Source organism: Anas platyrhynchos, chromosome 2 (assembly GCF_047663525.1).
Source record: "Anas platyrhynchos isolate ZD024472 breed Pekin duck chromosome 2, IASCAAS_PekinDuck_T2T, whole genome shotgun sequence".
Taxonomy (NCBI): domain Eukaryota; kingdom Metazoa; phylum Chordata; class Aves; order Anseriformes; family Anatidae; genus Anas; species Anas platyrhynchos.
In genome coordinates, this window is record NC_092588.1 from 139,819,054 (window position 1) to 139,828,790 (window position 9,737).

A 9,737-nucleotide genomic window follows, 5' to 3' on the forward strand; every position below is an offset into this window, starting at 1 on the left:
TGGGATGCCAAGTTTAGGAAGAAAGAAAAAAGATGTATAGAGGAAAGAATGTATACAAAGTGTAAACTACTCTTGTTTCTTGCTCTTGACCTTCAGCAGGTTCTGCTGTCTAAAACCAATTGCTAAAGATCACTGGGGCAGCTGTAATAATTTGTGATAACTAGCTTTTTGTTTTATACAGACAGTTAAGGTGAGGGTACCAATATATCTGGGTCCTAAGCATCAACAGATCCCACTGAGAGGCTGTGGGAGAGAGAGCTTTATTGCTTCCAAAATGTCACATTCAGAAAAAGTAACCAATAAAATATACACAAGTGAAGAGAAAAGGCTTTTCCAAACTTCATCACTTCTGTTTACTAAGGAGAGGTGTGACATGTTCTTCAACTAAGGCAGTAGAGGATATTACCAGGAATGAAGCTCTGGCTCTAAGCCAGCCTGCAGTCCTGCTGGGACAATTGTATGTCCTGAATTAACTGTGCAAACAGATACATGCCCACATTGAAGACTACTCCTTTCAACTCGGACAAGTGTATAATTCTATCATATAGCACCTTATTATTTGAGAAGATGACACAAACATGCTGTTGGAGATTTCATTTAGACACACAAGCTCCTGTACAAATTACTTGAAACTTATCAATTGGAAAGAAAAATTGCGTATTTAAACTCTAATATGCTGTATTATTTCATTTGCATTGTTCTGTTTTGTGTCATGAAATAAAGATAAAACACATGTTATTCTAAGTTAAATCATATTTCAGATTTTCATTTTTTTTATTCATGTTCAACTTGGTATATATGGTTTCATTTTCACAAAAAGGAAATGCAATTCATTAAAAAGAAATCTATCAGAAAAGCTCTCCCGTTTCCCTTTGGCAATACATGATAGTCAAATATCATGTTAAAATATCTGTTTAAATATTATAGTAACTTCTGATTCCAATTTTCTGCTTGTAATGAGCACCTAGTTTCAGACTTCTGCTTTTTGAAACTTGCATATCTGTTTCAGTTCAGACATCACCTTTATCAGAATGTGGGTGAATACTGTAGTAAGAAATAGAATTAAGTAAATCTGGTCTCTCCATCACATCAGAGTCCATCATGCTTATGGTGAAAAAGTAATCTAGTCTTCCTAAAGGAGCTGAATAGAATTGAATAGATGAAACAAGGAGGGGAGGGGACAGCAGGGCAGGGCACGGCAGGGCAAGGCAGGGCAGAGAAGAGTTGGAAGGGACTTTCAAAGATCATTTAGCCCAGCTTCCTGGCCTCTTCAGGGCTAACCATAAGTTAAAGCATATTATTGAGAGCATTGTCTAAAGAACTCTTGAACATTGACAGTCATGGGGCATCAATTAAATGTCTAGCAAGCCTGCTGCAGTGTTTGACCACCCTCATAATGAAAATTATTTTTTCCTTATATGTAGTCTGAACCTACTCTGTTGCTGCTCTGTGGCATTCAAACACATCCTGTCATTGGTTACCAGGTAACAGAGATTAGCACCTCCCTCTGCACTTCTCCTCAGGCTGCAGAGAGCAATAAGGCCACCTCTCACCCTCCTCTTCTCCAAATGGGACAAGCCAGGTATAGAATCATAGAAAAATTAAGGTTGGAAAAGACCTTCAAGATCATCTGGTCCAACCATCACCCTACTACCAATGTCACCCACCAAATCATGTCCCTACACACCAGGTCCAACACCTGACCACTCCTTCTGAGAAGAAAAGTCTCCAAATTCCCAACCTAAAGCCCCTGGTGCAACTTGAGGCTTTATTCCTTCAAGTGGGTGATCTTATCATAGAAGGAGATCAAATTGATAAAGCAGAATTTTTCTTCCATTAACCCATGTTGACAATGTCTGATAATAGCATTATTCTTTAAATGCTTTTAAATATCCCCTAGGGCAATCTTCTCAATAACTTTTTCCAGGGACTGAGGTTAGACTAATACGTCTAAAAGGTTGTGGTTCTAAAGATGGATTACAATTTTCTCTAGAAAAGAAGGATATTTGCAAAAGGTTTGCACTCTTATGAAAAATTTATTAATTTGGGGATACTGTAAATTTAAATGACAATATACATATAGATTCCTTCAGTCTGCATACTGTTTTATTAATGGTATAATGCTGCATTTGGATATGAATGTTTAGCACCTACTGAGCGGTAGATAGGAACTAACAATCTTCTTTGTATATGCAGTGCACTGGGAAATTTAATCAGGAAGAAAGTAGACGTTTTTACCATCTTCAACGTGACTTTTTAAATAGTTAATTATAAATAGTTAATTTAATCCACATTACATCCCAGTTATTATGGTTGTCATATTTCTGTTGGCATAAAAGACACAGATAGCTTACGCAAAGGTTAGATGCAATTCCTTCTGTTAAAATGATAGTTAACGTTACAAATGACGACTCAGAAACCAACAGTTGTTTGAAAGTATGCTAAGGATGCATTCCTGGTTTAGTACTGGATGTGACAATGTACAGGGTTTACATGGCAAGGTTTTGTCAGCAGGGGGCTGCAGGGTTGGTCTCTGTGAGCCGGCAGCTGCCTCATGCCAGAAAAAGGCTGGTTTCAGCCATCTCCAAAGACACCTGCCAATGGCCAGGGCCAAGCCAATAAGCTTTGTTGTTTGCACCTTTGTCAGAGTAGATTTAAGAAAGAGGGGAAAAAAAAATGCTGCACAACAGCAGCTGGGAGAGTGAGGAGCGAGAGCCAGCCCTGCAGACACCAAGGTCAGTGAAGGAGGAGGGCAGAAGGTGCTCCAGACACCGGAGCAATGAGTTGTTTGGTTTTGTTGAAGTCAACAGCTGAAATGTCAGAAACAAAAGAATATTGAAAATACTAGAAAAGTAAAATACAGACACATGCACTGACAATCTTTAGTTTCTATCATCCCTCTATTATTCCCATAATTAATGTTTCACAGGTCTTCTTACACTGAAACAGCCTGAAGAAGCAACATGCACTTCAACAAAGGCTTGTTCTTCACTGAAAGAAAGAATTGGGCAATGGTTAGAGAAAGCGACTTAGTAGATTAAAAAAAAATAAATATATATATATATATATTTTATATATATATATATATAAAATATATATATGTGTATTTTCATATATATGTTATGTATATATATATTATATATATTTATGTATATATATAAAAAAGATATTTTTTTAACTATTCTTTTTCACTGATTTTGTGCATTTTGAACTATCCTTTTTTTTAACCATGGGTCCTTAGAGCTTATGAAGTGATTCAGTATGTGTAATCTACCTAGAGTCTATGAAATAATTGTCTTGGATGTTTTTTATGTAAGTTTTTGTTTGGACACACAATCTTGAATCTGATGGCAGACTTGCCTACACTCACTTTTTTCTGTATCTTAGTTCCATTTCTCTTTCTGTATCTTAGTTCCATTTCTCTGAGGATGTTAACCATGCTTCTTTAATGGAAACTGTCTCAGTCATCTTCATTTTTAGGTATAGACTTCATAAGAACTGCACACTCATTTTCTGAAATATTTCTACAATGACAGCAACTGACATATTGTTTATACTACCTGCTCATTAAAATGTATAAGGACACACAAGCCTTACAAAGTTATTAGCTTATCTAGAGAGTTCAAATAAACATCTAAAAATATGGAGGGTTTTCTGAGCTGCCAGTTTCTTGCATCTAGAGGTAATAAATCCCAGACAACTGACCTTTCCCATCAGGCCTCTCCCATTTGCATTGGCTGCAGTGAACAAGAGAGAAAGTATCTTAATATTTGCTCATTTCTAAGTGTTATATAAAATAATGCAGTTGAAAAACATTTTGAATCACAATATTAAATGAAATCAGTATAAGCCTACAAATAATCAGTGACAACATATTTGTATAAGAGGCAGTTCAAGTGTTGCACAGAATGCTTGTACCTGATCCCAAATTTTACTGATAGATAATCACAGATCACTGTGAAAAATATTTTCTCCCCATAATAGATACTTCAAGCCCTTATTCAAACAGTCACATAGGTCATGTCTTTTATACACTGCTTTGAAACATGAAAAAATGAATAATTCTACCATGCAGTGTTTGCTCCATTTCATTTCTTTCCAAGTTCTCTGATAGCTCAGAAAAGTAAGCTATTATTTGGATGATTTGTAGTCATTGCAGTGAAATGTTTTAAATGTAAGAGATTAAAAACTTTTTATAGTTACATTTTAAAATGGTAAGAAATGGTAACGGCTTTATTAAAATAGTGATTTTTTTCATGGCCAGTGTTTATGTATCATTTCCCTCCAAACAGTGAAATCCTTGTTCATTAGCCAATTTTTGAAGTAAATTTAAGTCTGTTTTATTTGCAGTTACAGACTGTCCAGAGAAGGTGAGATTCATTCAATTTAATTTTAGACATCTCAAAACTCAGCACCTAATTTCAGTTAAATCCACTCTAACTAGTTCCAAAAGAAAGACACTTCCAAAGGGTGATTCATAGTATTCCAAAATAGCCAGCTTCTTATTTTTGTATTTTTTTTCCGTTTTGTTCAAAAACAACATATGTTGCGTTACTTATTGACATGCCAAAGAATTTTTTTAATTGGGATTCATGCCAATCTGTATTCTGGTGAAAAAAATGTATGTTAAAAATGTAGAAAATCAACCTTTTTTATTGATTAAATGAAGCCTTTCAGATACAGAATACATAAGAAAAAAGGGCACATTAAAATATCTTATTAAATAGAGATAACATTATCAATACTGAACAAAAGGACAAACTGCTTCTGGTTATTATGACGTTATTCACAAATATTTCGGTTCTGAATATGTGTTTACCTGTTTTTTGAAAACAAGATAGATACTCACCGTATACTGAAACTTCTAGGTATCTCGTACTCAGACTGTCGTGGTGGTTTTGTTCAGCTGGGCAGCTAAGCTCCACCACAACAGCACTCTCACTCCTCCTCCTCAGAAGGAAACGGGGAGAAAATAAGATGGAAGGGGCTCAATTATAATCATGGGCAAAACAGACTTAGCATAGGGAAATTAATAAAATTCATTATCTATTACTAACAAGCTAGAGCAGTGAGAAATAACAAAACAAAAACAAACAAACAAAATAAAATAAAAACACCTTCTCCCCATTCTCCCTCTTGTCTATGTCCTCCCCCCAAAAGTGAAGTGGAATAAGGAATAGGGGCTGCAGTCAGCTGCGGGGGGACAACCTGCTCCACCAGGGGCCTCTCCACAGGCCGCCGGGGAACTTCTGCTCCGTGCCTGGAGCACTTCCTGCCCTCCTGCTGCACTGACCTTGGGGGCTGCAGGGGTGGCTCTCACTCCTCACTCTCCCAGCTGCTGTTGCGAAGCAGTTTTTTTCCCCTTTCTTAAATCTGCTCTCACGGAGGCACAAGCAACATCACTTATTGGATTGGCTCTGGCCAGCAGCAGGTCCCTTTGGTGTAGTCTGGAGCTGACCCTTACCTAACACGAGGCAGCTTCTGGATTCATCTCATAGAGGCCACACTTACAACTCCCTGCTACCAAAACCTTGCCACGTAAACCCAATACACCTATTCAATGCACTGAAAAAAATTCACAGCTTCCACTGCACTCTGGTCTGTGAAGTCTCCTGTGTCCATTAAATTCATACCATCAGTCCCTGTCTTGCTGGTCTCAGTTGTGACAGCCAGACTGTGTGTAGGTGCAGCAGTACAGCAACCTTTCATCTGCTTTGGGAAGCAGATAGGATGTGGGTGGTTGACGCAGCTACTAATTTACAGACCAGTCTTAACAGAGTTGTATTTGGAAAAGTTCAGGTTCATTTTGCAGATTCAATTTGCATGGTAACTACACAGCTTTTAGTCACTGAACCATCTCCAAGTAACATTATTGGCATTTCAACCACCAGTTTGTGTGTGGTGACATAAAAACAAAAAGACTGGAGACTTGAGATCAGAGACTGGATGCCCACAGGAGGAAAAGTTGGGACAGATGTCTGGAATTTTTTTTAATCATCATAGAATTTTAACTCATTTTTATAAACACTGATACACATCTTTGAGCTTAAATCTCTAAAATCAAATTTTATGTTTTCAAATTTCACAGCTGGTCTTCCTAAGTCTAATCATGCTGTAAAACATTAAAGGGAAATGTTTTTTCTAACTCATACTATTAATGATAGCAACCAAAATGCAGTGCTCTTTTAAGATTCCAGATACATTGTCTGAATTCTATCTGAGAAATACTGTTCTTTGAAACCCAATATAAACAGAACTCTGATATACAAATTACAGTATAGCTATTTGGCTTCTCCTTCTTTTCTCTTCATAGGCTTCCTGATGTTGGTTACATCTCACAGGTTACAGTAATCCATTGATTGTGAGTGTTAAAGATATTAACAGATAAATATGAATGACATTTTGCAATGCCAATAACCAGTAAAATTTCAGTCAAATGTCCTACATTGCAAATTTGATTCCAAATTTCTCAACAAGATAATGAAAATGTAAAACAAATACGGTTTAATAATACTGAAATGTCTTCAGGATAGTTACAAATATTCTTGTTTATAACTGATAGAGGATTTAGGTAAGTGTCCAAATTGCAATACAAAGATCTTGCAGCAGCCTGACTGCACTGTGTTTTTTTTTTTTTATTTTTGAAGTGTCTATACTGATTACCCTTTACTGCAGAAAATGGGAAATGGGTGGTGGCACCATTCTCCTCCTGTAAATATAAAACAAACAAACAAACAAACAAACACTACACAGTTCTTGGGAATAACCATTTTTCAGGGCTCTTACCAGAAGGATAACTGAGTCTGTGTTTGTAAGTCCTTATTCAAAACAACAGCCCTGAAAATACCCAGGGAAAAAATAAATAAATAAAATAAAATAAAATAAAATAAAATAAAATAAAATAAAATAAAATAAAAATATCATCATTCTCAGTATTTCTCATTAATTTTAACTAGATTGATTGGTCATTTAACTAGATTGCATTGGTCATTTTCAGTCCCATCCTGTTATCCCCGATTTTTCTACTAAAGTAGAGGAGGTTGGTGCTGACCTAATCCACAGTTCTGGATTCGTCCATGGGAGCTGAGTTAAAGAAACACTGTCTGATGTGGCACAAAGTAGAAGATTTAAGATAAAAGATTGGAAAGAGATATGGGTAGAAGCATAATTTTTTGTTTGCTTCTGTCTCTCCTTATTTCAAATTTAGTATAAATATGAACAACAAGGAAAAAAAGGATAGATTAGCATACATATTTTAGAGGGTGTTAAAATGGCAAGTAATGGCAAATAGGTGTTAAAATGGCAAGTAACCAAACTGAAGAGAGAGATTATGACAAGGACCTGTTGCCAAATAAAAAAAAAATTGCTAGGTTCCACATATTCCCATGTTCCACCTGAAAGCATCAAGATTTTAAATCATCTGGAGAGGCTAAGAGGGGGGGGATATAAAGCAGCAGAGAAGTGCTTGTTAAACGTCTAAGCTACTTAAAAGAGGTTTTGATCTTCTGCCATTTGTGGTTCCAGAGTGAAAGTTTGTTTGGCCTACGTCCTTCTCTAGAACTGGTCAAATTCCTAAGAAAAGAGATTTTAAGTACTTCATTTTCCTTCGGCTTAAGTAGTTGATATGATGATATCACAGAAAGAATAAAGATAAGCTTTTCTTACAGAGAAAAGAGTCTCTTGATTGATCTGGAAGGATGGTACTGTTAAAATATGACATAAGCCTATGCTCAAACAACATTTGAGGAATAGAATTCTGTTCAAACTAGTCATGGATCTCATTTGACAAGTTTTTAAGGCAGCAGTGGATCAGGGCATTGCTGACAAAGGAATAATCCTGCTCTGTTTTTATAAATCTCACAAACATTAGCATTTACGAAGTGTGACAGATATGTATTCAGAAAGTGAACCTTTGCTGTGGCTTCACATCCAACTCTAGCTCATTTTATAAAACTAGCCTTTTTTTTTTTTTCTTTAATTGACAAAACTAAGTGTATGTTTCAAAAAGGAAAGCCCTTGAAAAAGAAAGCTTACATATAACTGTCACCTGTAAAAAAAATAGGTCAGAAAATAGTATATAGTCTCTGTTTCCCAAATTCCTCTGGAAAATTAGAGAGACACCTTGTGTACAAAACACTCTTTTTCATTATTCACATCTGAACTTAAAGACTACTACCTCACATTGCTTGTCAAAGGAGTTAATGTTTTGTATTTTTCCCTTCCTCCGTATGTTACTTGCACTAATGCTAACGAAGAAGCTATGTTTTTTTCAAGAGTTTAAGAGAATTTATAATCAAAGTATCCTTCTATTCAAGCTCCTTTTTAGCAAATTCCAGTGTGAACTGTATTTAAAACCTAACAGAAAACTTGTTTATGGAAGAAGTACCAGGAGGGAGAGGTTTTGGCACTGAGTTTCAGGGTTCTTGGTACATGGAAGCTTGGCTAAAGTCGTGGAAAAGTAAAGGCAGTACAAAGACATTCCTGGACCTCTTTCAAAAGAGTTGCTATTAGTCATCTGGTACTAGCAGTTGAGGAGACATAGGATACATTTTTGGTCAGACAAATTGGAATTGTTCAATAATTAACAGTCAGCAAATTCTAAGCCAGTTATTACGTTACTTACATTAAGAGGTTTTGTTTTGAATTATGCACTCCTCATCACATCCTAAGGTGCCAAGCATGATGTGCTCCTATGTAGTCACCAAAGTCCCACTTCCTTTCCTTGTTGTCAGTGGTCTCATTTTGCAACACAGATGTGCAAAATCATTGTGGCCATGTCCAACTCTGAGACTTGGCTGTAGAGGGCAGGAGCCTTGGTGAGAAAATGCAAAGGCCCAGACAGATGGTAACTTTATCTAAGGCTTCTTGCCAGACTACTTTCTTTGGTACACAAAGGCAGTCAAGCATGCCAGCAGGTCATTCAGCCTTTTTGTGTACTTAATACAGTAGTATGGTAACCTGGCTTTACTTTGGCAGTTGCAAAGCTGGCAGAAAAGCAAGTCTTCCTAACGCTCAGAGACTGAAAGGTTCTCATAAACCTTTACTTATGTTAAAAATAAAAAATACACTTGAATTTTGTGTGTCTTCTTTTAAATAACACCGATAAAAAAGATGACTTTTGATGCATTTACTCCATTCATTAGCAATGACAGAAGGCTATAAACCTGACTTTATTATTTGGTTAATAATTGAGGGGGGATATCATTGTTAATTAAAAATTGACATATGGTTTTCTTAGCACAGAGCTTTCATCTCAAAATCAAATTTAAATAATAGAAGTCATCTGAAGAAGGTTACACTTAATGTCGGTAATATTATATTTTTAGCAGTTTACATATGGAACAACCTTCCAGATTGCTACTAACATTGTTTATAATTATGATGATACCTGCAAATAGATATCTGTAAATGAAGAGAGAAATAAGCAAGTGATTGATACAGAGAGATTAGAAGAATTCTGTGATTAATGAGCAAAAGATATGCTCGATTTCTTGAAAGAATGAAGGGAAACAAGGACTTTGAGAATAGACAGAAAAAAAAAGTATGAATTGCATGATGTGATTAATCAAAATAAAGTACAGATCACAGATGAGGATGCTCCAGGACTGAGAGAGCTACATAACTGAGAAAGAAGGGACTCTGGAATCAGTTTTGCAAACATAAATCTTCACCTGAAAAAATAATAGGATCATAAAATTGTTTGGGTTGAAAAAGATCTTAGAGATCATTCAATTCCA

General features: G+C 36.0%; 1 long non-coding RNA gene across 1 annotated transcript; it reads right to left on the reverse strand.

The window, feature by feature from the left end:
* Positions 1-2,030: 2,030 nt before the first annotated feature.
* On the reverse strand, positions 2,031-9,515 carry LOC119715698 (uncharacterized). Its single transcript, XR_005263044.2, has 4 exons — positions 4,850-9,515; positions 3,706-3,737; positions 2,940-2,991; positions 2,031-2,810 (listed from the first exon to the last, which is right to left on the reverse strand). It is a non-coding gene; the product is annotated as an uncharacterized lncRNA (long non-coding RNA).
* Positions 9,516-9,737: the final 222 nt, after the last annotated feature.